Source organism: Alosa alosa, chromosome 3 (genome assembly GCF_017589495.1).
Source record: "Alosa alosa isolate M-15738 ecotype Scorff River chromosome 3, AALO_Geno_1.1, whole genome shotgun sequence".
Lineage (NCBI taxonomy): Eukaryota > Metazoa > Chordata > Actinopteri > Clupeiformes > Clupeidae > Alosa > Alosa alosa.
In genome coordinates, this window is record NC_063191.1 from 36,563,685 (window position 1) to 36,571,892 (window position 8,208).

Genomic DNA, 8,208 nt, shown 5'->3' on the forward strand with positions numbered 1-8,208 from the left:
TAAAAAAGCAACCAAAAAAATAGTTAAAAAAAAAAAAAAAAATTATCACTGAAAACTCAAAATTCATCCTTTTTTGATACGCATCTCAGAGCTTCGGAGTCACTAGCCACATCACCAGTGACATGAAGCTGAGCCATTTGATTTCAGCATCACCACCAACCCAGCACACACACTAGATTCAGCATCATCACCAATCCAACCTAACACACAGACACACACACACACACACTAGATTCAACATTACCATCCCCGAAACAGACACTAGATTCAGCATTGCCACCAACCCACCACACACACACACACACTAGATTCATTACCAGTCCAAGACACACACACTAGTTTTTTTGTATGTAGAGTCATTATGTGTACATGTATGGTATGTGTGTGTGTGCATTAATCTGGACAATGAATGTTGTATTTTTCACCTGTCATGGATGGCATGAATAATATCACATCAGCTTTAAAAATGGTATGCTTTCTTGTACATGATGCAGGGGTGATGGTAGAAAAAAATCCTGAGCCTGAACTTTTTTTCCCTGTGAGGTAAGCGGGCCCCTTAACCAAGATATACGCCCTGATCAACATTGTCCAACGGGATCCAGGGGTGTTTTCCCCTGGGAGAAGATTTTGATGAATAGTCCCTTAGATCATTCTGGTGACTTTTGTGGATATAAATGGACATCATTCAGACATGAGATGAACAAACCCAGTACAAGCCTATATTATAGTAGCACCTTTGTGTAGAGCACCAGAGCTCCTGGGACCCTGGGTCTGTTCATTAATCCATGCTTTTAACTCACTTACAGTACCTGCATACTTATTGCTTCTATAGCATACTGAGACTACAGATACTACCAAGAAAGGGCAGCCGTGGCCTATTGGTTAATGCTTCGGACTTGTAACCGGAGGGTTACCCTGACCAGTAGGAACGGCTGAAGTGCCCTTGAGCAAGGCACCTAACCAATCCCTGCTCCTCGAGCGCCGCTGTTGTTGCAGGCTGCTCACTGCGTCGGGATTAGTGTGTGCTTCACCTCACTGTGTGTTCACTGTGCTGGGTATGTTTCACTAATTCATGGATTGGGATAAATGAGATGTAACTCTGTTTACCGGACAGGCTCTGGGTTAGCACTATCAAGTAAATTCTGTGATATCTTTCACTATTCATTCAGGGTTATCTTAAGGTTTGTACAAGAGGACTGCAGTATTGCACCCAAACCCACAATAACAACAGCAGACCAATCAGATTATGTATCAAAAGATAAGCTTGTATTAACAGGAGGTGTCATCACATTAAATTGGAATGGATCAGGAAAATGATATAAAAGAAAAAATGAGTATATTCTGTATATTAAGTGTAGACACTGGATCTAATTTCTGCCTATAATATGAAATAACACAACTAAGCAGATCTTAAAATACCAGTGAAACGTGTGGTGTATAATATGAAATATCAAGGCAGATCTGGAAGTTCCACTAATGGAACGTGTGGTGAGTAATATGAAATATCAAGGCAGATCATAAGGTTCAGCCTTAGCTTGTAGAACATGTAGTGAACCACATGAAATCACACATGAAGTATTAGACAATACAAATCAAACTATGTTGGATCCAACAACCCCCAAAAGAAAATGTAAATGTCTCTAAGTTGAGATCTCATAAAAAAATGGAATCAAGAGCTCGAGCTGAGATGAATGAAAAAAGGAGGAAAAGTTGTGTATGTTTCAGTACGAAAGTTCTGATCAGTATGTCCCGTCCTACCACGCTCCTGGGCGAAATCAGTCCGTGGGAAGGCGTCCTACTGTACTCTCAAGGGGAACTTCTCAGTCCATGAGGGGGGCTACACTTTGAATCCTCACCAATGCATGCACTCAGGGGTGGGAAAAAACAGCCAGGATAAGTTCAGGATAAGTTCAAAATAAATCAAAACAGTTCTTTCTCGGAAATCTTCAAGGTGTCAATTACAACTCTTAGTCCTCTAGTCTATTATCTGTTCTGTGTTGTATGTAAGCGATAATGAGCTATTTGCCATGAATCTTACAGTATGTGAAATCTCTGTATCTTGTGGATGGTGTCAGTGTGGGAAAATAAAAGGGAGGAAAATTAAGTAGGCTATCGTTTCTCTACAAGGGGGAGGGACTTAAGAGAGTGTCCGATAACACCCCACCACCAATACTAGTGCAGCCAAAGCGAGGGACCACTCACATCAAGTGGGTGAAACTAACAAGGGTTTAAATCACGGGATCAAAAGATATATATACTTATATATACACTTACTTACTTATATACTTGAATATTGGCAACTCATGAAGACATGCATTTATGAACCTCGTGCCTGTTCTTTGTGTTGTATTTGTCCTTGATTTGTCTTTAGTTTTGAACATGTGAACTGAGTTTTGTCATTTGGCATGGCTGTTGACTGAGGTCGTTGTCGCCTCATTGTTCGTGATCACTGTGTGGGGGAAAGTAAAGTTCATCATATTAAATAGCCTGTCATTAGTCAAGTCAAGTCAAGTTTATTTATATAGCACATTTCATACACAGAGGTCATTCAATGTGCTTTACATAAACAAAACCAAACAATAATAACAAATAAAAAGCATAGAAGGGCAATATAGTCAAAGAATAGTTAAAAGGTAAAGATCATAATAAAAAAGAAAACATAAAACACAAGGTAAAATCATTTAAAAAATAAAGAATAATTAGTCAGCAAAAAACAAAATGCAAAAGTAGTAAAAAAAAAGTAATAAAAGACAAAGTAGAATAATTATCGAGGCAGATTCAGAATTTGTAACTTCGGCACAGTTAGCAGAAAGCGCCTGAGAACAGTTTGGTCTTAAGTCTAGATTTAAAACTGGCTACAGTTGGGGCCTTTTAATGTCATCCGAAAGTTGGTTCCACAGCTGAGCAGCATAGCAGTTAAAAGCTGCTTCACCATGTTTAGTTCTAACTGTAGGTTTTACTAGCAGGTTTTTCACCTGGGACCTGAGAGGACGAGAAGGTGTGTACTGCTGAAGCATGTCTGACAAGTATTTAGGTCCTGCTCCATTTACTGATTTATAAACAAGCAATAGTGCTTTAAAGTCAATTCTGTGACTTACTGGAAGCCAGTGCAAGGACTTAAGAATTGGAGTAATGTGGTCAGTTCTGTTAGAATCCATTGCAGTAATCAACCCTGCTGGAGATAAATGCATGAATGAGTCTTTCTAAGTCATGTTTTGACATCAGCCCTCTGAGTTTGACAATATTTTTGAGGTGGTAAAAAGCTGATTTAGTTATCGCTTTCATGTGGCTGTTGAAATTTAGATCACTGTCAATTAATACACCAAGATTTTTAACAGTATCCTTTGCCTTCAACCCTTTTGTGTCAAGGAGAGTGGCAACCCTAAGTCTTTCCTCATTTTTACCAAATATAATTACTTCAGTTTTTTCTTTGTTCAGCTGAAGAAAATTTTGAGACATCCAGGTGTTGATTTGTTCTATACACTGACACATAGATTCAAGAGGACCATAGTTGTTTGGTGATAGAGCTAAGTACATTTTGTGTGTCATCTGCATAGCTATGATATGAAATCAAATTATTTTTTGAATGATTTGTCCAAGTGGGGAGCATATAGAGGTTGAATAATAGTGGCCCCAAGATGGACCCTGGGGAACACCACAGGTCAAGGGCGTTTGTGTTGAGGTACAGTTTCGATGGCAACAAAGAAGCTCCTTTCTTGTAGATATGATTTTAGCCATCTGATAACTATGCCTGTAAATCCAACCCAGTGTTCTAGTCTGTGTGGTAAAATATTGTGATCAACAGTGTCAAATGCTGCTCAAACAGTGTCAAATGCTGTTGAATTTGTATTTGAGCAGATATGTTGAGTCTGATTTTGTCAATTTTACCTTTAAAAAAAAAAGATGAAACTCATTGCATTTATTAGTTGAGAGAAGTTCAGGCGCTAATTGTGAGGGGGGGAGGTTAACTTATCAACAGTTGAAAATAGAATACGAGTGTTATTTGAACTTCTATTGATAATGTTAGAAAAGAAAGACTGTCTTGCTTTGCATATTTCAGAGTTATATGTGCGGAGCATCTCTTTCATAGTGGATCTGAAGTTTGTATTTACGCCATTTTCTTTCAGTCTTCCTACACTCTCTTTTTAGAAGTTTAACTGCTGGATTTTGCCTCCATGGTGCTTTCTGTTTGTCCTTAACTTTCTTGAATTGTAATGGAGCAATGTCATCCATAATGTTTACCATTTTTGCATTAAAGTGCTCAAATAAGTCTTCAGAGTCTGATAGTTGACTTGACTTTAGTGAAAGTGCTTGCTCAAAGAGAGCACTTGTCTGATCATTTATGATTCTCCTTTTTACCATCATAGCTGTGTTTTGGGGTCAGTGACAGATAAGGGTTGGTAAGATGAGAAAATTAAAAATATGTTTAAACCTTTAAAACAAAACATGCCTGAGGTTTGCTAAAGTGTATACTTTGTATTTCTGTTGTATTCATATTATTTGATATGACGTGTGTGCTATTTTTTAACAAAAGATAGAACTAACAGCCTGTTAAATTGTCAAATGGTGTAACCACAAAAATGACAAATATCTAATATTTCACACCTCCTAGAGTTCATGCAATTGCTCTCATGAAATTATTAGTTTATTTTGTAATATCCTATGAGAATATGTTTTATTATATATATTTCTAAATTTAAATTATATGGGTTTTTCATTGTACTGAGCAAGACCGTAAACATCTTGTTTTCTGTCTATTCGTTGACCATTTGAGTAAAAATGGTTTAAACAACCATTATTACAGTAAAGTAGAGTATTAAATCATTATCCATATTATTTGTTTTGTACATTATTAGTATTTTAGACAAAATACTGGTTACACCAATTGACATAAATCGGTTACACCAATTGACCATAAAATGTTTATAGCAATATGACAAGAAATTGACACAGAAAATAGGCATCAAGGTAAACTGAATTGGATATTTTGATATGTATTCATGTCATTCATCATATTCCATATCAAATATCGTTTCATAACATCAATGAAGAAACTTGTGTTCTATTTGATTTCAATTCAGTTCTCATACAATTTCAGTCTATGCCCGTTATTTTCAAAGAGACTGAGATAAAGGGCCCTATTTTTGCAATGCAAAACCTGGCGCAAAGCGTATTATTATTCTGACGCAAAGTTTTTTCCTATCTTACACTTCACTTTTATTAAATAATGCGCCCAGGGGTGTGGCAATTACCGACATAAGGTGTGGTCTGGCACATGATCTAAAAATCGCTATCTTATACCGTCTAAAAAGCATTACGCCACTGACCAAGAAGAGCCTGCTGGTCTATAGGGAAAGTCGCATATGAAACACAGCTGAAGACGCACTGTCACAAGATGTAAGCAGCAATTCCTCTGCAGAATAAATGTCTTTAGCTTATTTATTCAGTCATTCGAACATTATAGGGGGAAGTTTTGCTTTTTTCAGGCTATGTTTTTGCTGGTAATTGTCAGTCAATATTGAAAGTAATTAACTGTGTATAACTGTTTTGTTGTTGACTATGACACCACAGTGAAGTTAGTTTCACTTTGCCTATATGTTCAATTAATAGACAAGTGCAGATGTGTGTAGCCTATACTCTACTCGGTTTTAGTAAAGAATGGCTTAGTGTTCCATACGGTCTTGCGTACAAGCAGATTCCTTCAAATACACCACTGACTATCAAAATACTGATGCGCTGCTTGCTGTTAAAGGGAATGACAGATGTCCTCCTCATTGGTTTAAAGGATGTTAAGCCCAAAACACACACATGACTGATTAAGAAACATAAAAGCCACCTTTTTGCGTCAGGCACCTGACGTTTGATAACAAAACCACCCCGAATGTGGACTGGACAAACCCCTAAATGTATTTACGCTATTTGCTAGTGACCATGCATTATATATATTGCTAAATTAGGGCCCAAAGCGTGTGTGAGAGAGAATAAGAGTGAGTGAAAGAGTGGGTATGATAATTTCTTAACAACCAGCCAACAGCAGGATCTGCGTTCACATGCACTCTGTGGCGAGACAAGTTTTTCTTGCTTGTAAGTGGCATCCATTGGAGGACAAGAGGTACATTTTATATGTAATACATGTATTTATATTATTTATTTATAATTTGAACATACTGTTTACATACATTATAATAAAATATTAAAAAATAATTATGGAAGTTTAAATTTAAAATGAAAAGCTTTGACATTTCAAAAATCGCTTAAATTGCAATCTATTTAAACCCTTTTAAAGCTATTGTTCATGCTAAACAGTTAGTCACTATTTAAATTATAAAAATAATATAATTGGCACCGAAAATTACATACTCTTGGCCCTGAATCTGATCAAACTGGTCTCAAACAGAAAAGAGTCAAATGGTGTAACCGATTACACCATTTGACATTTATATTTAAAAGCAAAATTTGCAGGCATTATTATGGACAACTATATACACACTTCACCTTTATGTGAATATTCAAACACAGTTTTTACATTAAATTGAATATTTTATGATTATTATGATTTATCAACATTTTTAAAAGGTCATACCATTTGACATGTAACCTAAGCTTGCCTGGCCATGGCCTAAAAACACTATTATGTTACTTTAAGAGAGTTGCTATACTTGACTCATAGCAGTTGGGGTCTTGAAGGGTCCTTCTCTATGACATAATTTCCTGTCACGTGATTATCTGACATAATACATACAAAATTGCTCCTTAAATGGTGGTTACACCACTTGACATTTTAAGTGGTTGATGTGACAGACACAATTCCCCATATTCATTTAAACATTCAGAACAATGGGGTTTCATTACTTGTATTAAATATAGAAAAGTTCTTGTGCAAGATCATGCCAGATTATTTTAGAAGGGATTTTGGAGAGAATTTCACATTTTTTTCAGCAAGTGTAATTATTTGGTTCATGTTTTTGTGGTTACACCGTGTTGACAAGTTTACCCAAATTCAGTTAATACTCTTTCAAAATTAAATAAATCCAAAACTTTAAAATTAGGGTTTGATGGAAATGATATTTGAAAATAATTTGTCAAATTATATTCAAATTTTAACAATTTTAAATGTATGTAACCCATATGTACACAAAAAAATTAGCGTCACGTCATTGACCCTTTGAGTGTGTGGGGACATAGACACATCAAAGAACACGCAAAAATTATCAGATGAGGTCAGGTCTTTAACAGCTGTAGAGACATCGAGACCCTTTGTGATAACAAGGTCGAGGGTATAGCCGAGAGAGTGTGTTGGCCCCTGTACATGCTGTGTTAGGGAGAAAGTATCGATTAGTGCAATGAATTCCTTGGCATAATTGTTTTCAGGATTATCCACATGCAAGTTTAGATCCCCTGATATAATAAGACAGTCAAACTCTATGCAAACAACTGATAGCAGTTCACCTAGCTCTTCAAGAAAAACTTTAGCTGAATGTTTTGGAGGCCTGTAAATTGTCAGTAATAAAATCTGAGGAGAAGACTTAATGCATGCACACAGATATTCAAATGAAGTCACCGAATGACGACTGATTGCACTGAAAAGACGTCTTGAAAATTGTGGCTATCCCCCCACCTCTTTTATTTGCTCTGGTAGCACTCAAGAAACTGAAGTTTGGGGGAGCTGATTCGATGAGAGTAGCAGCACTGTTTGCTTGATCTAACCATGTCTCAGTTAAAAGTAAAAAATCAAGGTTGTGTGTGCAAATTAGATCATTAATTAAGAATGATTTGTTGGAAAGAGATCTGATATTTAGGAGTGCTAGTTTTGCTGTAAGTGTTGGGGAAATATGATCCATGTGGGAAATCTGAGGTTGATGTGGTACGGGTAGGAGATTGGACTGGTTTACCCTATAAGCTCCATGCATTTGTGTTCTATTTCTTGTCAATACAGGAATAGAGAATGTCATGGGCTTACTGGGTCCTGGCATGTTCTCAAAACTACTGTCAGTACCATTTATATTGCAGGGACCCAGAGAATATCATGCAATACAGTCATCATATAATTGTCCCTTGCTGCTGCCATCTGTATTTTCCACTGCACATTCCATGCTATATGCCGGCTGAGAAAATGAACTAAGAGGTTGCTGCTGCTTAAGAGATCCTTCTAAACGGGAGGGGAGGGCGAGGGGGTGGAGGTGCCCTTCGCTTCTTTGGTGCTAATGA